Source organism: Muntiacus reevesi, chromosome 6 (genome assembly GCF_963930625.1).
Source record: "Muntiacus reevesi chromosome 6, mMunRee1.1, whole genome shotgun sequence".
In the NCBI taxonomy this organism is placed as follows: Eukaryota; Metazoa; Chordata; class Mammalia; order Artiodactyla; family Cervidae; genus Muntiacus; species Muntiacus reevesi.
The window spans coordinates 15580166-15606272 of NC_089254.1; the positions used below are offsets into that span (position 1 = coordinate 15580166).

General features: G+C 43.6%; 1 protein-coding gene and 1 long non-coding RNA gene across 12 annotated transcripts in view; one reads left to right on the top strand and one right to left on the bottom strand.

Moving 5' to 3' along the window:
* The window catches only part of ICA1 (islet cell autoantigen 1), a 160156-nt gene extending 136967 nt beyond the window's left edge, over positions 1 to 23189 (bottom strand). For 2 of the 11 annotated variants that reach the window (XM_065938839.1, XM_065938836.1), the window contains exons 1-2: positions 22694 to 22945; positions 21863 to 21989 (exon numbers count right to left, since the gene is read on the bottom strand). The gene's annotated coding sequence lies outside the window, so the exon portion shown is untranslated. Of the gene's footprint in view, positions 1 to 21862; positions 21990 to 22693; positions 22947 to 23046 lie in introns of those variants that run through there. The other 9 variants (XM_065938842.1, XM_065938840.1, XM_065938835.1 and 6 more) reach the window with 8 other exon arrangements.
* On the top strand, positions 22122 to 25864 carry LOC136170556 (uncharacterized). The gene is made up of 4 exons (XR_010663649.1): positions 22122 to 22166; positions 23186 to 23398; positions 23541 to 23766; positions 25202 to 25864. It is a non-coding gene; the product is annotated as an uncharacterized lncRNA (long non-coding RNA).
* The last annotated feature ends 243 nt before the right edge of the window (positions 25865 to 26107 follow it).

The window sequence follows — 26107 nt, forward strand, 5'->3', positions numbered from 1 at the left end:
GGTTTAAGAAGTAAATAGGCAGGGTGAATGAAAAGGGCAGGTTGCAGAAGACTACAAAAAATGAGGCCATAACATGCAAGCAATACTCTGTACTATTGAAATATTACAGGCATTATATATAAGGTATAAAGAAATGCTTAGGAATGACAAACATCAAATTCCAGATAGCAGCTACCACAGCAGTAGGGACAGGGAATATTATTTGAGAGGCATATATACAGGGACTTTGTACCCACAATGTTTTCTTTGATAAGCTAGGTCGTGAGTATACTGCATCTGTATGTCTCTCTAGATTTTAAATCTCTCACCAGCACATTGCCAAAACAAAAGCAAACAAAAAGAGAAGCCAAAACAAAACACCATAAAGGTACAAAGGAAGAAAATGTGATTATTTCAGTTTTGATCAATCCAGTAATGTATTTTCATCTCATTAGTAAATACGGGAGTCACTTGATGCCTTTGCACTTCACTCCATTTGCCCTGGGCTTTCCTGGTGGCTCAGTGGTAAAGAATCCGCCTGCAATGCAGGAGACCCAGGTTCGATCCCTCCATCAGGAAGATCCCCTGGAGAAGGAAATGGTAACCCACTCCAGTAGTCTTGCCTAGGAAACTCCATGGAAACTCCATGGACAGAGGAGCTTGGTGGGCTATAGTCCATAGGGCTGTAAAGACTCACCATTTGCCCCCCTTATGGGAGCTAGGCAAACCCAGGGAGGGGAAGAGCCAGCCCACCCAGCCACACGTGCCTACCAGTGACCAGAATGAATGGAGAACTCATTACCTAAATGAACGGCCTCTGACCAGGCTCAGACGGCTTGCTGGCTGCCAGAGTGAGTGCTCATTGTATGAAGGCTCTGGCTGCTCCAACAACATCAACCCCATCGTTCTCCCTCTGCCTCAGAAACGATCCTGGCAACCAGGATCCTTAAAATGATTTGAGTTTCTAAGGAATTTCTTAAGTGTTTCAAGTGAAATGCAATCAAGGTTCTGATATCCCAAGCTTCAGGTATGGGGACAGGAGAGAGAAAGGATGATATTTTCTTAGCGTGTCGGATGCCTCTGAGATGACAGCATCCCACGATCAGCATCTCTCTTCCTCCTGGAAAGCATCCAGGTTTTTGGACAAGTTGCTTTGGGAATGACACTCACGATGAGTAAGGCTTGCCTTCTATTTAATAAATCATGGAGAGGTCACAAGCTTCCATTCCTATCACCACCCACACAGCTTCACAGCAAGTACACATTTATTTTATGTAGCTCAAGGCTTCCAACAAAATTTCTCACAAAAAGGTATTATCCAAGGAAACAAATGATATTCTTTCCTTGAGTTTGATATCACCATGAACTATTAGGATAGTTGATACTTTTTAATTAATTTTATATTATGATAAAAGCCATATAACAAATTTGTCCTTGGAACAATCTTAAGTAAACAGTACAGTACTGTTACCCATCTGTGCACTGTCATACAACGGAGCTCCAGAATGTTTTCATCTTGCATGACTGAAACTCTACCCACATTGAACAACTCCCCATTTCTGCCTCCCCCCAGACCCTGACAATTATCACTCTACTATATAGTTCGACTCTCTTAGGTACTTCATATAAGTGGAACACTAAAGTATTTGTCTTTTTGTGACTGGCTTTTTTCACTTCGGCTTCCCAGGTGGCGCTGGTGGTAAAGAACCCCCCTGCCAATGCAGGAGATGTAAAAGTCGCGGGTTTGATCCCTGGGCCAGAAAGGTCCCCTGAAGGAGGACATGGCAACCCACTTAGCATAACATCCTCAAGGTTCATCCATATTGTACGACAGGATAGCTTTTCCTTCCTTTTTAATGATAAATAATACTCCATTGTGTATATATAGCACATTTTTTTAATCCATTCATCCACTGATTGACATCTAGATTGTTTCCAAATTTCTGCTACTGTGAATGATCAGTGTGCAAATATCTCTTCAAGATCCTGTTTTTATCTTTTTTAGATATACACCAGGAAGTGGGATTGCTGGATCACATAGCAGTAGTTTTATTTTTGATTTTTTGAGGAATCTCTGTACTTTTTTCCATAGCAAGTGCATATTTTACAGTCCGACCAACAGGGCTTCAATTATTCTAATTTCTCTGCATCCTCACCAACATTCATGATTTTGTTTGTTGTTTTTTTGATAGCAACCATCTTAATGGGTGTGAGGGGGCATCTCATTGTGGTTTTGACTTGCATTTCCCTGACCATGTGCACACTGAGCACTGTTTCATGTGCTTACTGGCAATTTGCATATCTTCTTTGGAAAAATGTCTATTCAAGTCCTTTACCTATTTTTTTTATAATCGAGTAAGTTATTTTGTCATTGCATTGTAGGAGTTCTTTATATATCCTGGATATTAACCCCTTATCTAATATATGGTTTGCAAATATCTTTTTCCATTTGGTAGGTTGCCTTTTCACTGTTGTTTCCTTTGCTGCAACTTTTGAGTATTAAAATATTTACCAGTTTGAGTTCTTTATAGTATAATGGGCTTTCCTGGTGGGTCAGACAGTAAAGAATCTGCCTGCAATGTAGGAGACCTGGGTTCAATCCCTGGTTGGGAAGATCCCCTGGAGAAGGGGAAAATCACTAAGCAACCTGCCTCTTCTACCTGAACTTTCAGGCTACTCCCAGATTATGCCGCCAAACAGCAGTGTTCCTCAAGGTACTGTTTACGGGTCATGCTGGAATCTTCTAGGGTGGTAACATGCAGATTCCTGGGTGCCATCTCTTACCTAATGAATCAGAATTTCTGGAAATGGCTTTGGGAATCTGCATTTGTAACAGGCTTTGCAAGAGACTTTTAGGCACATTAAAGTCTGAGAACCACAGCTAAATGATACACAGGAAAAATTCTCTCTGGAAATGGATCACTCCTAAATAAATTTCTGTATTATATATGGCACTAGAACAAAGGAGAGAAAGGCATGGCAACCCACTCCAGTATTCTTGTCTGGAGTGTCCCATGAACAGAGGAGTCTGGTGGGCTACCGTCAATGGAATCACGAAGAGTCGGACACAATTGAAGCAATCTAGCACGTAAAACAAAGGAATTGTGGGTAGCAAAATTAGGTTAGCCTGTACAGGGAAGATATCTTAATGTCTCATGAGTAGCAGCTGCTGCCAGAACTTGCATCTCTTTTAATGTATGTTTCAGTCCCATTTACTGGGGAAAATTAATAAACATTTAAAGACTTTCTGACAAAATCCATTTCATCTGACTTATCACCTTCTAAATCCATCCACAGTGTCAAAATCATTACTTTAAAAAATTATTATAATTCTCATCTATTCATTCACTTCATATCAACAGTTTGATTTATCAAACATGCATTGACTATCTAATATGTGTCAGACACCATTTTTGGCCTCAAGGAACCTATAGTCTAGGTCAGCTCTGTCCAACAGAAATATACTATGAGCTACATTTATTTGTTTATTTTAGACTTTTTGTGACATCATGACTGTAGCTCATCAGGCTCCTCTGTCCATGGGATTTCCCAGGCATGGATACTGGAGTGGACTGCCATTTCCTTTTCCAGGGGATCTTCCTGACCCAGGGATCTAACCCATCTCCTGAACTGGAAGGTGGATTTTTTTTACTGCTGAGCACCAGGGAAGATCTTTATGAGCTACATAAATAATTTTAAATGACCTAACAGTCACATTAAAAAAATAAAAAGAATAAACCCATACAGACATGGTCAATTAATTCATGACAAAGGAGACAAGGATATACAAGGAGGAAAGAACAGTCTCTTCAAAAAGTTGTGTTGGGAAAAGTGGAGAGCTACATGCAAAAGAATAAAACTGGACTACTATCTCACATTATGTGCAAAAATAAATTAAAAATGGATCAAAGACTTAAATGTAAGACCTGAAACCATAAAGCTAGAAGAAAACATAGGCAGTAATCTCCTTAATGTAGGTCTTGGCAATAACTTTTTGAATCTGACACCAAAAGCAAAAACAGCAAAAGGAAAAATAAATAATGGGGACATCATCTTATTCAAAAGCTAATGTAAGGCAACCTACTGAATGGGAGAAAATATTTGCAAATCATGTATCTGATACGGGGTAATATCCAAAATATATAAAGAACTCATACAACTCAGCAAAAACAAACAATCTGATTCGAAGATGAGGAGAAGATCTGAATAGACATTTTCCCCAAGAAGACAGACAGATGGCCAACAGGTACACGGAAATATGCTAAATCATCAGGGAAATACACATTAAAACCACAATGAGGTATCACCTCAAACCTGTCAGAACGGCTATTATCAAAAAGGCAAGAGATAGCAAGTTGTTGGCAAGGATGTGGAGAAGAGAACTTTTGTGCACTGTTGGTGGGAATATAAACTGGCATAGCCCCTACAGAAAACAGTATGGTGGTTCTTTAAGATATTAAAAACACAACTACCATACGATCTAGCAGCTCTACTTCTGATTATTTATCTGAAACGAAAACACTAACTCAAAAAGATATTTGCACCCCCATGCTCATTGCAGCCTTATTTATGATAGCCAAGATACAGAAACAGCCTAAATTTCCAGTGTCCACTGATGCCTGAACGGATAAACTGTAACATGTGTGTGTATATACATTCATATACATACAAACACGTATACATAAAAAATGGGATATTCCTGCTGCTGTTTAATTGCTAAGTCATGTCCGACTCTTTGTGACCCCATGGACTGTAGCCCACCAGGCTCCTCTGTCCACAGAATTCTTCAGGCAAGAATACTGGAGTGGGTCCTTTTCTAGGGGATCTTCCTGACCCAGGGATCGAACCCACATCTGCCTGGCAGGTAGATTCTTTAGTACCGAGCCCCCTGGGAAGCCCTAATGGGATATTATTCAGACATAAAAAAGACTGAAACCTTGCCATTTGCAACAACATAAATGTATTTTGAGGGCGTTACGCTCAGTGAAATACATCAGATAGAGAAAGACAAATACAGTCTAATCTCACTTATATGTGGAATCAAAAACAAACAAAAAACAAGCTCATATCAGACTGGTGGTTGCCAGAGGTGGGTGGTAAGTGGCTGGAGAAATGGGTGAAGGGAGTCAAAGGTTAAAAAAAAAGGGCAAGTACAGACTCCTCACCATAGAAGGTATACAAATGGGAATAAAATCATATACAAAGACACTGATAATAAGGGAATTATGAGAAAATAAATGCATTGTACATTAGGGAAAAGCAAATAGAACCAGCTATGAGATATCCTACACATCTTTTAGAATGGTTACATTATAAACAAACACACAAAGTTGAAAATACCAATCCTAGCAAAGACTAACAGGAAAAGTCATTCATTAAAAAAAAAAGTTAAAAGAAATGGTAAAAAAAGTTTAAATATATTTTACTTCATGCAATATATCTTAAAACATTATTTCAACATGCAATCAATTTAAAAATTGAAAACTGTATATTTGCACTCATGATTTTCTATCAAGTCTGAAATCTTGTGTGCACTTTACATTGAAACTAGTGACATTAAATGGTCAAACGATACATGTGATTATTGGCTATAGTAGTAGACAAAGCAGGCTGAGCAGGAAAGACTGATGAATACAAACAATTTCCAGATCCAGGAGACTCCTGACATTTGCAAGAGACACCTAAAGAAATCTTCATGTATCCCCAAATTTGTAAATTCTGCTGTAAAAATATCACTTGCCCTATAAAATAAAGTCTAAGAATAGCTAACACTTCAATTCATGATTCTGCACAGGAAGCTATTTCTCTACTTCTGCCACAAGGCACTTATGAAAGAAACCCCAAATAAATGGTTGTTAATAGCACAGAGACTTCCTCAAGTTCTACTTGTGGTCACCTTACCTTGGGAGATAGGCAGTGAAGAGCAAGTATCAAGTTACTTCTGGACTCTGAGTCCCGTGATAAGAAAAATAAAAGCAACAACATTGTTCAATTCAGCAGCACCTGACCACATGGACGTTTGTGCCTCACTAAACTCTGTCTCCCTGAGGACAAAGCAGATGAACCAATAATAATTTAAGACCTACTCTAAGAAGCAGGGACCCATGAATTATTACATCAATGAAAAGTGAGTCCTAATTCTGATGCAGCAACCCTGAGGGTGGAGGGATGAATGAGTGAAGAGCAGGTTCTGTGTCTCAGACAAGTAATAAAGGGGAAAGACGTAGCCCTGCTCAGAGGAAGGACAGCCGCTGAGGCCAGCAGCGACCCTGAGGCTGACAGCAAGACCACCAACCTAAGGTTCTGAAGACTCTCCCGGGCTGCACTCCGATGGAGCTGTGATGTCTCCAGCTCAGGCTCCAGTGTGCTCAGTCGCTCGGCTGTGTCTGACTCTTGGCAACCCCAAGGACGGTAGCCCGCCAGGCTCCTCTGTCCATGGGATTTCCAAAGCAAGAAGACTGGAGTGGGTTGCCATTTCCTGAGGCTCTAAGGCCAGGCATTCAAAACAGGAACTGTTCTCAAATATAGCCATGTGGCTGAGAGACCATCTTGCCACGAGGGGAAAACTGGACCAACAGGGAGGAGGGATATTTTGTTCACATTTTCTACAAGGGTTCTGTGCAATCATTGTGCTCATTCTCATCTCTGCTTTTCTTCCATGCTTGGTGTGTTGACTCTTCAATTTTATCTACCCATGTGGACAGACCACAGCTGTCCAACTTGTTTCTATTTTCTATAGCTACTGAAAAGCCATTCTGAACACACAGGTTGGCCAACACATATGCAAAAGTTTCTTCTGAATAACTCCAAGCTTCATAGAACACTAAAGCAAGCCTGGTTTAAGCAAAGTTTGATGCACTGCTCCAAAAGGAGTCAATTTTAGCTGCCTCAAATCCTGATACTGAATTCTCCTCCATGTGTTAAGTATTTTCATTCCATACATGCTGCCTTCAGCTGCACTGAACATTTATTCTGGCCCACAACCCTTTTCGAGGAGCTTATGGAGTTTGCTGATGGCACTTCTGATTATATTTGAATTATGCAAGGAGTCTAAAATTCTTGAGCCAACCCTTACTCAGAGTAAAGGTAAGATGAGTAGTTATGTGTCACCAAACCAATACTCTCAACCCACAAAAACAGTAAGCTTCCTTTTGCCTCATGTTTCCTAACTGTGTCCTGTTCCTTGCGCAGTTTTCATGTCTCAAATTAATTCCTTGTCCAACTTAAGCAGTAGGTTTTTCTCCTCCCTCAGTGAGCAGGCTTTCTATTAGCTCGAGTCCTAGCTGAAGCTGAGTCCAGTATCCCCTTCTCCTTAATCTGCACTGAGCATACAGAGGATTCTCTTGAATTGCAGATCGGAATCACTGCCAAATTTGTCATTTGTCTAATTTATTCAAAATCTCTATTTTCTAACTGAAAACTGTCACCATCTTAAAGCGCTTCATTCTGTTGTGCACACCAGCATTTAAACACACTTTGCAAGAGAACAGAACAGTCTTACAGTATACGTAGGTGCAGGGGAGTATGTCTGAATCATCCCATAGTAAGATCATTCATTCCCAAACACCAGCTTCATGGCACCACATGTCACTGAATCCCAGATGCAGATCTGTTCACACTGCAACCTTCCTGAAGCTGGGATGTGTCCTACAATCGATACCTTGTCAACTGTTTGGTAGTCATTTTTCTTCTTCATGCAATATAAGATGGTGAAAGAGCTCATGAGCAATGAGTTCATATATCTGATGAAATACAGAATAATTCTTTAAAATTAAACCTCTGTAAAATTACCCATCACTACCCACCACAGGCTTTCGGGGCTACTTGTGTGTAAGCGAAGAGGAGAATCTGAAGTCAGGGAGTGCCGAGCGCTTCCTGTGATGGGGAGTAATTGTCACGGCAGGAGGAGGTGCCCAGGGTTAGAAGAAAAGAGAGGTCAGGGCACTGGGCTGGCTTCCTACATGGCCCCTGGGCTGGGGTTCCAAGAATCAGTAGGTGCTGGCCAGGAGATGGGTAGGCGTGTGTGTGGGTACATGCGCTCGATTGCTCGGTTATGTCCCAATCTTTGCAGCCCCATAGACTATAGCCTGCCAGGCTCCTCTGCCCATGGGCTATCCCAGACAAGAATACAGACTGGCATGGGACGTCATATTTCCTTACTCCAGGGGGTCTCTCTGACCCAGAGAGCGAACCCTCATCTCTTGCATCTCCTGTACTGGCAGGGGGTTCTTTACCACTAGTGCCTCCGAGGCAGCCTGCGGGTATGTTGGGAGGGTATTATTCCAGACAGAGGGAAAGCAAAGAGCAAATTGCTTCTACAGCAGAACTGCATGGGTGTGTGTGTGTGTGTGCATGTGCACGCGCGCACACACTCAACCAACCATAAGCAGCTGTGCACCCCTGGAACGTTTAAGAACAAGAGATGTGGCCGGGGACACACGGGGACACACGGGGACCAGTCTCTGAAAGCACCTTTCGTCCCTCTCCAGCATTGAGATACAGTTTGTAGCTCCTGGGGGGCAGACGTGTGACGTGGTTTATTGCACACGTAGTGATTACCTTCTGTGTCCTGTCTTTGCTAGAGAGCTCCTAATCGACTTTTCATAACCAATGTTGGAGACCTCTAGCAGGTCTCCTGGATTTAACTTCCCATTGCAGGGTATTAATTTATATAATTTTCTCCTCATTCCACCTTTCTGTTTCTCCAGAGAACAATTTCATCTAGAACTACTACCAGTTTTCAATAGTTGGTTTTACTTCTCTGACATACAACCACAGAACTAATATAAATTGTATCATTTAGAATCTAGAGGTCGTTAAGAAACAACAGAACAAAGCCCCTTCCTTTTAAACTGGGGACCTGTGATCCAGACAGGACAAAGCAAATTGGCTCCAGCACCAGGACTCAGACACAGGCTTCTGATGAATTGCCAAATGGAGAGAAGAAATACACATTTGTCAGAGGTGCTAGGTAGCATGTTAAAAAATAATGTTCCTCCTCCTTATTTTGCTCAACGTATTTTTCATCTCTTCCCCCAAAAGTTTATCTCTAGTCACTTTCTCTTGGGCTTCTTTGGTGGCTCAGATAGTAAAGGATCCCCCTGCACTGTAGGAGACCTGGGTTTGATCCCTGGGTTGGGAAAATGCCCTGGAGAAGGAAATGGCTACCAACTCCAGTATTCTTGCCTGGAAAATTTCATGGACAGAGGAGCCTGGTGAGTTACAGTCCATGGGGCTGCAAAGAGTTGGACATTACTGAGGAACTAACACTTTGACCCTTTTCTCACCTCTAGAAAGATTCTTACAATTCCCCACATACAGAAGGAAAAGTGTTTTAAGTATAAATGTTTAAATAGTTTCAGTAGAAATGGGGAGGAAAAACTAAAGCAATTCCTCCAGGCACAACTAACTGCATTTATTATTATTATTTCAATAATGATTCATCAAAATGTGTTCACACATAGTTGAGAAAAAGGGTTCCCTTGGAGGGTGGGAAGTTGAATCATCTTCTATCCCTTCAAAAGCCAAACATTAGTTAAAGTAATGTGATTCTGATTAGTTTTTATGGGTGTTTCTCCTGTGTCTCAGATATCACCCAGCTTTCCTTTTCAGATTTTGATAAGGTTATGACTACTTGAGCATTCCACAGAACTTTAAATGGGTTCTGTTTTCAGTTGAGTTTGAGTCTCCTGCAAATGATTTTTGACATTTCATAAATTCACAAGCAAATGTGAAACACCATCATGATTTAATTTTATGACTCATGCTTTAATTTTGTGAGTCAGCAAATCTTATGGGAGGAAAGCAGAATTCTAACCGTATTCAAGGCAGCTAAAAGATGGATGACTTTTCATTTAAACCCTACATGTGCAAGTCTCTATTAAAATTTGCATTTTTGTTAATGAATTGTGGCTTAGGATATTTTTAAATGATCATTCACGTTTCAAAACAGCTCAAGTATTATATCCAGGCATTAACTAAGCTTAATAACTCCCTAACTCTACTAAAATCACATCCTGAAATAAATATTTCCAATGCCAATATAACTTGTCTCCCAATATTCTGCTTAGTATAAAATAAAAGCCTGTAAGCCCATGATCATGATACAAGCTTATCCCTCTTCCACTTCTGTGCCAAATCATTTCAGTTGTGTCTGCCTCTTTTGCAACCCTGTGCAATTGCCAGGCTCCTCTGTGCATGGGATTCTCCAAGTAAGAATTCTGGATTGGGTTGCTGCTTCCTACCCTAGGGGGTCCTCCTTACCCAGGGATCAAACCCTGATCTTTTATGTTTCCTGCTTTGGCAGGTGGGTTCTTTACCACTGGTGCCACCTGGGAAGTCAAAATGAAGTATGGCTTGCTCATCTTACACTTGGCTTAACTGTAAAATAGTAGATGAAGCTAGCTGACATCTAGGTTGCCCTTGGTCACAAAACCATAAAGCTGACTTTAATTATTTTCAGAGGATGAGCTTCCCTCGGAGCTCAGCTGGTAAAGAATTCACCTGCAATGCAGGAGACCCCAGTTCAATTCCTGGGTTGGGAACATCCGCTGGAGAAGGGATAGGCTACTCTCTCCAGTATTCTTGGGCTTCCCTGTGGCTCAGCTGGAAAAGAATCTGCCTGCAATGCAGGAGATCTGGGTTCGATCCCTGGGTTGGGAAGATCCCCTGGAGAAGGGAAAGGCTGCCCACTCCAGTATTCTGGCCTGGAGAATTCAGGACTATACAGTCCATGGGGTAGTAAAAGGTCAGACACGACTGAGCGACTTTCACTTAACTTAAGAGAAAGCTTAGAGATAATGAACACAACATGTTCCTTTTTAAAGATAAAGAAATTGGGTTTCTAGAAATAGAGACTTCTTGGAGGTCAGGTTAAAGATCAAGTTTTCATGGAGGAATTCCAGGTCCAAAACACTAGTCAGCCAGTTAGCAACCTCATGTTTTCCTGAGTTTCTTCCTCTCTTCTAAGAGATGTCTCTCAAAGGAATATACCAAATACAGCATCTCATACTTAAAGAAACTTAAAAAAGCTAACGTATTTTCTAAAAGGCTTTCATCTTTAATATTAATTTTAGTTAAAAATAATATGGCCCCATGAAAGAAACTAAAAACAAAATAACCCCCAAACTCAAATTGCTCAAAAGGGGCATGATCTAGGTCTTGCTATTTTTTCTCTGACTTACAACCCTGCTTGTATAGGAGAATCAAGGGTGAATTTTGTGCTGTGACAAAAATCATGATGGCAATAACAAGGCTGGCCCTGAAAAAAACCTCAAGGGAATCTACAAGAGCAAATAATATGAAATGGAGTAGAAGACTGGAAATAGAAAAAGAACAAATAGTGTATCTTTGCTAAAGAAAGGATTTTTTAAAAAGACCTTGCTGTATAAATTATATACTCACCTTTGATTTTATTTAGTTTGGTATACGCAACTTTCAAATGCAATTCAGCAAATGGATTTTAATCTCTGGTATTTATAGTGCCTTTTCTGTAAAAGCTTAACCTCACAAGGTGAACAATGAAGGAACACGCTACTCAAAGGTTTCAATCAACTTCTGTCAAGAAATACTAGACTCTATGGGACTTCCCTGGTGGCCCAGTGACTAAGACTCCATGCTCCCAATGCAGGGGACCTGGATTCAATCCCTGGTCAGAGAACTAGATCCACATGCTGCAACCAAGAGTTTGCACACCACAGCTAAAGAACTCAAGAGCTGCAACTAAGACCCAGTGCAGTCAAATATATAAATTAAAAAAAAAAAAAGAAATACTAGACCCTTAACTGCCAGCACACAGCATCATTAAATGATGGGAATACATATTTTCTTTAAATTTTAACACTGCATTTTATAACTGGGATACAATTTTTTGAAAAATTAATCTTAAACTAATTTTCTCATCCAAGACTGTGTTGTCTAATACATCTGCCACTAGCCAAACATGGTTATCGAGCAGCTTGGAAATATGGCTAGTTTGAATACAGATATGCTTTCAAGTAAAACACACACTATATTTTGAAGACTTAGTAATCCCAAAAGTAAAGTGTCCAATAAGAAATTTATATTTCATACTTATTTATATTTTATGTTGCTAAAATTATATGTATTTTATATTGATTTATGTATGTATACTTAAAATTTATATAGTTATGTTACTATATTATATATAAATATATTTATACTATATGTTACAAATTACATTTATATTTATTTATATTTTATATATGTATTTTTATATTTTATGTTGAAATAATATTTTGGATGCATTAAATAAATGTATTATCTAATTTTCTCTGGTTCTTTTTAATTGTTTCAATGTGCCCACTGAATGTTTTAAATTACAAATGTGGCTGCCCTTACATCTTTATTACATAGCTTTGGTCTAAGGCATTAAGCAAAGCAGCAAAGAGCCAAAAATTAATTCTCAGGTCACCAATATTCTATACAGATATAGATATTTTGATAGAGTTTTCTCCCCAGAATCTCTCTGACAATTATACTATCATATACATCATTATAAAAATAAAATCTCACTTATATATGTATATGTACATAAACTATATATATATGTGTGTGTGTGTATACATGTATACATAGTCTTTTTAAATGACCTACAATATGATGTTTTAAAGTGACCTATAATCTGCATTTTCACAATAAATTGCTTTAAAAAGATCAAACTCTATATGCAAAATACTCTCTCTTTAAAATCAGATTTATAGAAATGATTTAGTGAAGTGGATGAACTACCATTAGATCATCAAAAGTGAGAAGATAAATCAATCACTCTCTCACTATACACACACACACACACAAGTATACATATAAACACCTACAAATATAAAATGCATGCATATATTTATAAATGAAATATATATAATTCATATACAAATATGAATGGTCAATAATATTATAAGTGTGAAGGAAGACAAAAATATGAATGCAGTGATGACACCTCTATGAAATTACACATAAGCACAATGTCAACAATCAGAACAATCTGCAAGATACTACCGTTTATAAAACTCTTGTTCTTTAAGGTTACATTCACAATTTAAAGCTTCTTACAGAAAAGATCAGGTAATTTCTTAGGCCCCCACAGGTCACTCAGAGGTGGCAGAGGACTTACAGATCATTCAGTCCTATCTTCTCCTTTCAGAGATGAGCTAACAAAGACCCAGAACTGAAGAAAATGTCCGAAGGCATAGAGTAAGCCTTTTTCATTAGTTTTAAATTACTGAAACACACAGACACCAGTATGTTTATAAAATGTCTACGCTGTGCACAGGTCCTATGAATAAACCAGCACGAACTCCTTTCTTTGGAAATGGCACAGATTCAAGGACTTTCTTTGGTGAAGTAGTGGTCCCTGAATCATGCTGGAGTTTGGGCTAGCTCAGGGGCAAAGCGGCACTAGTGGTAAAGAACCACCTGCCAATGCAGGAGACATAAGAGACGTGGGTTTGATCCCTGGGTCGGGAAGATCCCCTGGAGAAGGCAATGGCAACCCACTCCAGTACTCTTGCCTGGAGAATCCCATGGACAGAGGAGCCTGGTAGGCTACAGTCCATGGGGTGGCGAAGAGTCAGACATGACTGAGCAACTTCACTTTTCACTTTTCACTTTGATGCACTGGAGAAGGAAATGGCAATCCACTCCAGTGTTCTTGCCTGGAGAATCCCAGGGACAGAAGAGCCTGGTGGGCTGCCGTCTATGGGGTTGCACAGAGTCGGACATGATTGAGGCAACTTAGCAGCAGCAGCAGCAAGAGCAAGGGACGGGGTGGCACTAGTGGTAAAGAACCACCTGCCAATGCAGGAGACAGGAGATGTGGGTTTGATCCCTGGGTCAGGACGATCCTCTGGAGAAGGCAATGGTAATCCACTCCAGTACTCCTGCCTGGAAAATCCCATGGCAGAGGAGCCTGGTGGGCTACAATCCACGGGGTCCCACAGAGTCAGACACGACTGAAGCAACTTAGCACGCACTCACAAGAGCAGGGGATGAAGGCAGCCTAGGAAGGGGAGGGAGATGCAAGAGGAAGACCTTCAAATAAAAGTCAACAGTAAAGGGAAGCGGGAGGAGAGAGCTCTGTGTTTTCATGTACCTCAATTAGCAGAGCCACCCTTGCCTAAACTGGGTCATCTGGTTGGTGTTATCCAAGAACTAATAAAAGATCTCTTTTTCAGGTTCTTGCTACTTTCTTAGGGAAGAGGTTGACTGAAATAAGTAACAGCAGTAGAACTGCTATTACTAATATGAATTATTAATCACTATTAATAACAAATCAGGCACAAGACCAGTTTTTCTGGTGGGAATCAGGAAAGACAGAACCATTGGGTATACACCTGGTAAGGCAGGTAAAACAAGCAGAAGAACCACCAGGAAGTATCCCAAAGGCGCAGGGCTTCAGGTCAGCGTGCAGACAAGAGAGAAGCAGGAAGCAGAAAGCGGGCAGTGGTTTGGCACCGGTGCAAGTTTACCTACTTCACGATGACGGCCGTGCTGCTATGGCAACACTGAGGAAACGGCATGAGATCCAAGGTCACTCAGCTCCTGGCCTCCAGGGAGCAGGAGGCAGGAGGAAACGCCCCAGAGGACGATGCCCAGGTTCCCTCCTCATGCTCTATGGGGAGTCATGGCCCTGGGCATTGCACTGGGCCCTTTCTCTCACAGCTTCCTCTCCTCATCACCACTACTTATTTTTGGGGGGACATCCAGCGCCATGACTATGCCACTGCTGTTCCTTCCTCTTCACAAGGGACCGGCCTCACCCTCTTGGCCCTTCCCACCTTATTCCATCTATTATTCCTTCTCTTTCAAGTCAATCAACCTCTCTTTTCTGCCTTCAACCCATATTCTTCAACCTCTTTCTTCCTCCAGTCACCATCCTCTTCCTTCTCTTCACAGAGGGAGTTCTTCTAAGCCCACACAGCGTGCTTCCTTTCTCCACCACAATAGAGAAAGGTTTTCACTGGGAGCCCAACTAAGGTCCTTCTCTCACTCGGCCTCTGACTAGGCTCCCCTTCCTCTATTGCTCAGTAAACACTCTCTACACTTTTGCAACTTTTCAGTTTCCTTTATTGGCTCCTTTTCCTCTATGTGCACCTCTTGAATATCAACGACCTGCAAGGTTCCAGGACTTCCCAGGTGGTTCAGTGGGAAAGAATCTGCCTGCCAATGCAAAAGACCCGGGTTCGATCCGTGGGTCAGGAAGACCCCCCAGAGGAGGGAATGGCAACCCACTCCAGTATTCTTGCCTGGAGAATCCCATGGGCAGAGGAACCTGGTTGGGGCTACAGCGCATGGGGTCGTAAAGAGTCGGACATGACTGAGTGACTAAATAACAAAAAGGTTCCAACCTTGGCTGTCTTCTATTACACTCTACTTGCTCTCTCTAGCTGATTTAATTCACTTCTGTGGCTTCGATCAACAGCTGTATGACGTCTAAAATTAAAACCCTCTCCAGAGACTTCAGTGGGAGGATCAAAATGTAGATCTGGCACTCTGGGAGGTGTGTGTGTGTACACATGCTCAGTCATGTCCGACTCTTTGTGAATGTGGATCTGGTGCTCTGGCGTGTGTGTGTGGGTTGTGTGTGTGTGTATACGTGCTCAGCGGTGTACACCTCTCTGCGACCCCATGGACTGTAGCCCCGCCAGACTCCTCTGTCCATGGGATTCTGCAGGCAAGAATACTGGAGTGGGTTGCCCTTCTCTTCTCCAGGAAATCTTCCCGACCCAGGGATCGATCCCGTGTCTCCTGCATTGCAGGTTGATTCTTTACAGTCTGAGCCTCAAGGGGAGCCCCCTGGCGCCCTGGAGAGGGGTTTTAAATCGCCAACTCCCTCTAGTCATCTTCACGGTCATCCAATAGGCACTTCAAATTCAGCACTTCTAAAACTCAAATTCTCTCTCTCCATCTCCACCCCCTCAATTTTTCTCCTTCCTGTGGTCCCAGTGCTAATTACCAGCAGGAAATCTACTGAGTGGCCCAAGTTGGAAACTTGACTTCTCATCTTTTGTAGCCAGTCTCCCAGTTCTCTTCATCCTACCTCCTAAAAAGCTACTAAACACATCTCCTCCTTTTAGATTCACAGTCAGGGCTTAGTCTAGGCCTTCAGAGGCAAAACCATCCTTGTATCTACCCATTCTAATCTTTTACACCATTGTCTGAACTCTTTGTATAACATGCAAATCCTGCTAGTGCAGGAGACATGGGTTCAATCCCTGTGTTGGGAAGATACCCTGGAGGAGGAAATGGCAACCACTCCAGTATTCTTGCCTGGGAAACCCCATGGACAGAGGAGCCTGGTGGGCTATAGTCCACGGGGTTGCAAAGAAGTGGACACGACTCAATGACTAAACAACAACTTAATCTTACCTCAAGACTCTCCTCAAATATCACCTCCTCAGTGAAGTCTTCCCCAAACCAACACCTGTCCTCCTTCTCCCCAGGGGCCTTCCCACTCCTGCCCTCCCCACTAGAGAATTAACTGCCCCACACCAATGCTGGTGGTGCTCTGCAGTCCCATTACTCTCCTGCAATGAGCTGATTACATCTGCATCCCCCCCCGCCCCCCCCCCCCCAAAAAAAAACACACACACACACACATACTAGTCCTTCCCAGGTGGCCCAATAGTTAAAAAATCCAATGCAGGAGATGCAGGTTTGATCCTTGGGTCGGGAATATCCTCTAGAGGAGGAAATGGCAACCCACTCTAGTATTCCTGCCAGGAAAACCCCAAGGACACAGAAGCCGGGCAGGTCCACGAGGTCACAAAGAGTCCGATACGACTTGAGTGCGCATGCACGCCCCTGCACTAGCCTGGAAGTCCTTTGAGGGGAGGAGTCCTAACTGGTTCATCTTTGCCTCCTTACACCAAGCACAGAATCTGAAACACAGCAGGCCTTCAGCAAACATGTGCTGGATAAAGGGCAATAACTACGTGCTGCCCTCTACATGCGTGAAGCCCTGAGCAGAGTCCCGCCCATATCAGAAGGGCGTATGGCCCATTTTGCAAGTGAGAAACAAAGGTGAAATCATTTGCCCAAAGTCAACAACTAGTAAATGAAAGGCTGCTTTTGACTTTCAAAATCCTGTTTTTAAGCACTCCACTCTACTCCTGGACCAAAGGGTTGGATAATGGGCTTGTTGCTAGTTCGTTGTTCAGTCGCTGAGTTATGTCTCTTTTGTGACCTCATGGACTGTAGCCCACCAGGCTCCTCTGTCCATCGGATTTCCGAGGCAAGAACACTGGAGTCTGTTGCCATTTCCTTCTCCAGGGCATCTTCCCAACCCAGAGCTCTAACCCTGGTCTCTTGAGTCTCCTGCATTGGCAGGCAGATTCCTTACCACTGAGCCACCAGGGAAGCTCGGATAATGGGCTCAGCTTCTGTACAGAAACAATCTCTCCTAATCACAGGCTCAGGTGCTATGTTACTCCCAAACCCATAGCTGCCATCATGCTTATAGGCAACAAAACCTTGCTGAAGACTCCTGGCGGCTCTCAGGGCTCTTACCAAGAAGAACAGGGCATGCCATTTATCACAATTAGCTCCTTGGTCCCTGGTCTAGGATGTACTACCGCAGAAACATGCAGAGAAGGCTGAATTTCTCCTAAGTACCATTAGGTTTTCATGCCCTATTCTGGGAACAGAGCAGTGGGTGTGAAAGATCATGATGCTGGTGAGCAATGGGATGGATTTTAATGTGTGGTCTGGGAAAGCAGCTGCAATACTTTATAATCACTTCTTGCACAAATATTCTCACCACAGAATGAGAAGGACCTACCACTCTCAAGTCTAGACTCTCAGAGTTAGCAATATACCATTATCTATACACTCATGGGTCATCACTGAATACAGATACCTCACGTATCCAACCTCATGGTAATTCTTTGCATTGTCTTTTTCAGGCATCCTCTTTCAATTCTATGTACTTTCTGTAAAATGTCTTCTAAAAATGACCCCTTTACTTTCCTCTAATTCTAATAGCTTTCTAACATCAGTCCCTTATTTTCTACTAATATTTCCACCAGCTCTCCATGACTGTACAGCACAAAACTGAAATGGGTCCTGTGCTTACCCTGATTAATACACTTAAGCCTCTCAGCTCACAGGTGATCAAACTTGCCCAAGGTCATTCGGACATCCACACTGGGTTCCAGGCAAGAGGACTATTTGCCAGTATTCCCTCCCTTGGTACACCTGAGTACTGCATGGGAAACTCTCCACTCATCACCTTCTCTGACCTGCCAAATTCTTATTGGTCCTTTAAGGCTTAACTCAAGGGTCACCCCCTCCATGAATCTTCTCAGTTTTCTCTGCCCTCTCCCCCACCTGGGTTGGGTGTCTCTGCCCTGGGCTTCCCCTCTCCCTACATTTCCTGAAATGTAATCGTCACCTGACCCATTGATCTCCCTCGCTAGGCTGCAGGCTTCTCCAGAGCAGTGAAGGGTCTGGGTCTTGTCTTGGGATTCCCAGTGCCGGATCGAGGCATGGCACATGACACACACAGCAAACACTTGCTGAGAACTGAGCGCTGACCCCTCTTCTCTGATTTGGCCGAAGGCCTGATGAATGACATCATCTAACCAACAGCAGAGACTCTTCATCACGAGCAACGCCATTGTCTCCACTTTCCACGAACTCATCCTCTCTCTAGGTTTACAATGAGACAAGTAGCTACTATGAGTTGAGGAACCAGCACTTCTCAGACACCAACATGAATGCTCTGTGCACAGTATGCTTATCCTGGCGACACTGTCCAGGAGACGTCATCCTCATTTTATGGCTGAAACTCAAAATCAGTTACTTATCCTAAGTAATTGGCAGCGAGTCACACAGAAGGCAGGCTTTGTTTTAAAAGTGTGTATAGAACACCTTAGAGTCACCTGTGTCCTGGAGAGATTCACTGAAATTTCAAATTACTTCAGGGCCTTAATTTGGATGCTAGAGTCGTGGAAGCATGGTCAACTATGATTTATAGAGGATCAAGGCAGTTCTACCATATGCATTATCCACAGCAGCAAATCATGGCCGTAGTCCTAATTTTCCTAAGCAGATAGATAGGGATTTATAACACCTATTTACCTCAAAGGGAATTGAATATCAAAGGTCGTATCTGCCAACATGCTTTGTTAAAGAAGAGGGCAGAAGCCCATCTTAGTATACTCTGCTGCATAAAAAGCTAGGTGCAGTGTTTCTCAAAGACTGGGCTTCCCAGCTCAGTGGTAAAGAATCCGCTTACCATTTGTGCAGATGCAGGAGATCCAGATTTGATCCCTGGGTCAGCAAGATCCCCTGGAGAAGGAAATGGTAACCCACTCCAGTATTCTTGCCTGGGCAATCCCATGGAGAGAAGAGCCTGGTGGACTACAGTCCATGGGGTCAAAAAGGCTCAGACACCACTGAGTGAGCATGTTCTCAAAGATCAGTGGGAGAAGCCTAGGCATCAGAGCTACCTGAGGTGTTAATAGAAGATGGGAGATGCCTGGCTGGGAATCCACACTTAACAAGCCCCCAAATGATTCTATCAGACAGAAAAGTTTAATAAATACCAGGTTAGGACAACGCTTCTCTAACTTTAATGTACATAGGACTCACTTGGGGATCTTGTTAAGAAGAGATTCTTATTCAGTGGACATGGGGTCGGGGGAGGGTGGGTTGAGATTCCACCTGTCTTAGAAGCTCTCAGGCAGGTCACTGTTGCTGGTCCATGGATCACATTTGAGTGGCAGGGGTTTAGAAGATCTACGCCTAATGGAACAAATTAGCTTTGCTTTATTCCTCAACCACAGGCTGCACTGCCCAACTTCAGGGAGGATTCCATAAAGCCCAAATTCTCAGTATTGGTACAAAATCACTGCAACAACTCAAAACCAACTGGAATGCATTCTCTATCATGAGGGAAAGGTAGCAGCATCCTTTTCAGATATAGACAGCACATATGTTTAGCATGTGAAAGAATAATTAATTTACTATTACTTGAGTCCTGCTGTGTGTATGTCTGCTCCGTCCTGTCCAACTCTTTGTGACCCCACAGACTGTAGCCTGCAAGGCTCCTCTGTCCATGGGATTCTTCAGGCAAGAATACTGGAGTGGGTTGCCAGTTCCTTCTTCAGGGGATCTTCCTGACCCAGGGATCAAATTGCGTCTCCTGCATCGGCAGGCAGATTCTTTACCACTAGCACCACCTAGGAAGCCCAACTTGAGTCCTATTAACTGTGAAAATCATTATATGTGTGTGTGTGTGTGTGTATAAATGTAAGGTGGATATTCCTGCTCTATAGATAAGCAAATAAGGACCTGGAAAGCTGAAATAACTTGCTCAAGGTCACGTGGCTAATTATGTGCTGCAGCTGGGGCTCCAATCCTGCTCCACTGGGATCCAAAGCCTGTCCTTGCCCATTGTCCACGGTGCTAGATATGACAGTGGTATAAAATGTGACAGCCTGAGTGGGGGAGGGGGGAATGTTCCTCCTATACTGGTATTTGAGTTTAAAGGCTTTACTGAGACAGATTCTGGATGGGGGTGAAGAAGGGAAAAAGGTGAATTAATCAGTGATCTATGTTGCCTCATGGACATAAACATACAGATAGCACCCTTGTCCATGGTTCCCATAAATCTGAAAGTGCAGATGGAATAAAAAGGACATTAGCAGCCAGTGCACTGATCCTAAATGTTCCCACTCAGGTTTCCAGATGTACAGCTCAACCAATAAAGAGGAAGAATTCTTCCTGATCCTTGTGGCCTATTAGCTTCACCACTTTCTCCTGTAGGAGGTTTCTGTAACTTAAAAGTTCACACAGAAACCGGCTGACCCTGCCATATCACTTCACAGTTGCCACACATCTCTTTCTCTGATAAACCTGCTGGCACCTGAAAAAAAAAAAAAAAGTACTCTCTAGTCAAATACACTGAAAATGGAGCAGTTTTGAAGGTTTTTTGAGTAACAAAATTTTCTGTGTTTTTCATAAGGCTGATGTGGAGAGAAATGCAAGGCAATAAAGATGCTCAGAGAAAGCAGTCATATAGGTACAAAGGTGGATTAAAAGAAGGAAAGAGCTACATAATGAAGTTCCCAGGCATTTACCATCCGGTGTCTTTAGCAATTAATGCCCCATTAGGTTGAATGTCCACAATCAGCTTTTTAGCCTTGGGTCTCTCCACTATTATAATTAGCACTCACCAGCTTGACTGTCATTTTCTAAAGGTTCATCTATAATAGCAGTACAACTCTTTACCTAGTTGATGGAAAAAACGATACAACTAGAAAGCTACATCTCCTTAAATTAGATATACATGGCAGTCTAAAACCAAAGAATTTTGCCCCTATGGTATGCATTCTCACACGATCTTTCAAAAACAAACACTGAAACCTAAAACAAACAAACCAAAAAACTGACTTGAAAACTTACTTAAAAGAAAAAAAAGTGTGTGTGTTTTGAACAGAAGGTAAGAAACAGAATCTGGACCACTGATTTCAAACCAGTAGGCATTTCCTATTTCATTCCCTCAGCTCAGAGAACAGTTCAGCTCTCAGAAAAACCGAACTAAAGGTCCCCAGAAACCAACTTGGTATTTTTCTGGCGAGTTTTTACTGAAATGTTTGGACATGAACATGTTTGCAGTGAGTCATAATTTATAGGACATAAACGGCCAATGCCTTCTGTGCTTTTCTTTCTACATTCAATATCATTTTCAGATGAGCTGGTAGTACATTTTCCAGGCCCTGATAATTTTTACAGAGTTACCAGATCTCAGATACTAAGGCTGCCACCAGCACCCTTTCTCGTGATAATTTTTTATGGTATCTAGGAGAGAACCCCATTCGCTTTCTAAACTATATGCCTCTCGCCAGGGAAAAGGCGCACGCACCGTTTTTAAGATGCCCAAAGAGAAGCTGAGGGGCCTTCAGGGGCACGCCAAGTCAGAAGGCAACGGGGAAGGTTAATGGACAGTCGCTCTGGGCAAAGGCAGACGTAATAACAGGATACGTTCGTTTCTAGAGGAAGCAGGAGAGCCGCGAGGCAGGAAAGGCGGCGTCAGCGGCACCCAAAGGAAACGGGCGCGCGGGGGTTCGCGGGGACCTGGCCTGCTTAGGGGGTCCCGCTCCAGTCCGGTCCGAGGCTCGGAGCACCTCACCCGGGGAGGGGGGACGGGATCCACCTCAGGCCTCCTGGTACGAGTGCTTCTGGTGCTCCCTTCCACCTCCGCCAAAGATGGGGAATGGGGAGAAGGGGAAAAGCCGAACGCCGGGAGCTGCGGCAGGTGAACTCGGCAACAAGTCAAGTCCCGGCCCAGGAGGGACCGCGGGGTCCCGGGGCCGGCAGGGCCGGGGAGGCGAGGCCCGGCGCGGGCGGGGTGCGCGGGAGGGGGAAGGGTGCCGCCGACGCGGAGCCCAGAGCTGCAGCCGGAGCCCGGAACGCGTCCCTCCCGCTGCCCCGGGGCGGGCGCGCGCTCTCCAGGCGTGCGCAGCCTCCAGACCTTCCCAGGCCCCAGGGCGGAGGCGGGGAAGGGGAAGGGGCTTGTCGCGGTGCCCGCCCGGGGATGGGGCAGGAGGAGGCGACCTGTCTGTCACCCAGCGCGCGGAGGGCAGGGCTGGCAGCCCCAGGCTGGCGCCCCCGACCGCCCCGGCTGCCGGGAATCTCCCGCGGCAGCCTGCCGCCCGCCCGGCTCTCCCCCGCCCGGGCCCCGGAGGGCAGGTACCTCGGAGCCCCGGCCCCCGGGAGCCTCCCGGCCGCGAACGGAGCGTTCCTCCAGCTCCCTCATCCGACGTCAGCGTCAGCAGACGGCGAGGGAAGGGGGCGGAGGGAGCACAGGAACCGGTCCTTCCTGCGGCGGTCGCCGCCAGCCGGAATAGCAGCCGGCGGAGCCCGTGCGCGCCGCAGCGCAGCGCAGCGGCCGGGGGGAGCGGGCGCCCCGGCCTCCGCGCGAGCTCCTAGGGCCGCGACCCCGCCGCCGCCTCCCCTCGCTGTTTCTCCCCCTCCGAGGACGCCCAGCGGGCGACCCCTCTCGGCAGGACCCCGGGACCCAGAGCAGGGAGGGGCCGAGGGCCTCACCTCGTTTGGGGCGGGTCCGGGATGGGGGGAGTGAGTCTCCTCCTCTCTACTCCCTCGGGTCCTTGCTCGACCCCCATCTCCTGGGGTGCCCCCCGCTCGGATCCACCGCCCAGGTGACCCCGCCCCGGCTCTCCCGCAGGTGTTCCACGTGTCCATAGAAGTTGCGTCACAATGACCTGGCCGACAGGTGGAAGCAGCCGCGGACGCCCCAGGGTTCCCACTGTGCTGTGCGTTGCGCGTGCGACTTCCCTCCACGATTGATTTCTGTGGCTTTAGAGGACAGGACACGTCTTGACTCCAATTCCAAAAAAAGTTAGAGGCCTCTATCTCGGAATCAAGTTTGGGATTAATGGTAAAAGGCTCTATGAAAAGAGAAACAACTGTGTGTGTATATATATATATATTTAATCTCCATATATTCACATATCGTTTTTACTTAGGTTACTGACACAGTAACCTGTGTTACTTCATCTTCTCTTATTCTTTGTCAACAGGAAAGAACCAACCTCTTGTTTTTGAGTACCCTGCTGTGATCACATGAAGAAAAGGTGTTGCTTGCTAAAATAATCTATGCTGAAAAGCAGTCTTAATGTGCTATGACTCATCCCTCATGTTATATATGTCTTAAAATGTTCATTGAATAGTCACTGATTGAAACAATTTAACGGGGTGAAAGGAAAGATGACTGAGTAATGACGCAAACAAGCCTGAAATCCACAGGTAACATGAATGGGCTGCTTGTTATATGCTAGGCATATGCTGTATACTTTACATTTACTGTAATCCTTCAGCAACCCAATAATGTGGGTAGAGTATTATCCATATTTTACAGATGTAAACGTTGCCCAGAGTACCATAAAGGCATTCAACTAATAGGATGTTGAGCATAAGTTTGAATCCAGGGTTGTCTGAACCATGAGATTTAATCTCAAAATAGAAAGGGGCTTCCCTGGTGACTCAGACATTATAGAATCCCCTTGCAATTCAGGAGATCTGGGTTCAATCCCTGGATCAGGAAGATCCCCTGGAGAAAGAAGTGGCAACCCACTCCAGTATTCTTGCCTAGACAATTCCATGGACAGAGGAGCTTGGTGGGCTACAGTCCATGGGGTTGCAAAAAGTCCAATAGGACTGAGTGGCTAACATACAGGATAGAAAGGTGTCTGACCAAGATGGAAACAGAAAAAGTATAGAAGATGTTGATCTTTTAATACAAAGGTAGTAAGGCGGTACAGCTCCAGGAATTTATATAACCTTTAAAGTTGACAGAATTCTCTGGATATATTCTTTGGTGTTTGTTTGTCACAGATGGATTTGAGCCTGTCCCAGCAGGGAACAAAATATAGAGCTGAGCAAATATCAAGTCCTTAAAAAATGTTTGTGAATAAACCAAATGCTGAATGAATAGGATCTACAAAACAGCAAATTGATGAGAAGCTGAGATTCAGGAGAAATTTGGGAAAAGAAAAACATTGCTCCTATATAACTGAAATTTATAAAAAGCCTTCAAATGAATCTGTTGATAACACAAGCCAAATGATTGTCCTGTTCATAAAAAGGGGGGGAAATCCTTTTAAAATGAGAAAAAAGACTTCCTGGCAAAAGGGAGATGATTAAGATATTTTATTTTAAAATATTTGAGTCCAAGTACCATTAACTTGTAAAAACCTAGCTTAGGGAGTTTGAAAGAAACATTTTTGAACAGAATGAAGTGTTATTTGTAACATAGTAGTTGCTCAATAAATGTTGCTGAATGTATCAATTAGTTAATCAAAGCATTGAGAGAGAAATAGGTCACAAAATTTCCTGATTCTAATGTTCTCCTTTCCACCAATGGTTATTTACTGAAAATGTATTAGAAGCCCTATTTATTAGATTGGCTTTGTGGTAGATACATTTGTTAATGAGCTTTGGCATCAATGAGCTTTAGACATCTAGAGCCAGTAGAATGGCAGGTTACTTGTGTATTCACAGTATCTTCTCAAAATGCAAATAATTGGAACACAGGTCCTGGGGGGAGTGAGAAAGAAAGCTGATTCGTGAAACTAATTACTCCGGTTTCCTTTTACCTAACAAAAGGCCATGTTAATCAACATAGCACTGAAATGCCTTGGGTTTAACATAAAGAGTTAAATGACTTTTCATCATTATTCAGGTTGTCCTAACATTGAAGTTGAAACTCCAATACTTTGGCCACCTCATGCGAAGAGTTGACTCATTGGAAAAGACCCTGATGCTGGGAGGGATTGGGGGCAGGAGGAGAAGGGGACGACAGAGGATGAGATGGCTGGATGGCATCACCGACTTGATGGACATGAGTTTGAGTAAACTCTGGGAGTTGGTGATGGACGGGAGGCCTGGCGTGCTGCGATTCATGGGGTCGCACAGAGTCGGGCATGACTGAGCGACTGAACTGAGCTGAACGGAACATTGGGGATAATACTTAAAGGAAGAAATAATAAACTGGTGCTTGTCCTGCATTGCCACAATGAGGGCTTTCTCTTCCCATTTAAAAAATTGCTCCATTTATAATACTTCCATTCCTTCTGTATATCAAGCTGTTTCAGTCTTGCAGAGCACCTACAAGGTGCTAGTGAGAACCAGAAACAATTTCTGAGAAGATTGGCTTTGTGGTGGATACATTTGTTAATGAGTCAGATCTAGATATCCAGAGCCAGTCGCATGGCACGTTGCTTGTGTGTTCACAGTATCTCCTCAAAATGGAGGTAATTGGAACACAGGTACTAAGAAGAGAATGGCTATTGAACGCTGGAATGTGAAATTGTGGAAGAAATAATGTGCATTTTCTAGAATGTAACAGGATGTAACAGGATCAAAAAATCTTCAATGATCTTCCATTCATCCAGAAAGATCATATTCAATGATCTTTTTGGGGGTGCTTCCCAGGTTCTAGATTGCTAATGGGGCCACATGAATTAGGAATTGTGTTAGGCTGCTCTTAGCAGAGACACCCAATAACAGTGGATTAAATGAGATAGAGATTTATTTTACTCCCGCATTAAAAGAATTGGAAAGTGGGCTGCCCAGGGCTATATGGCCT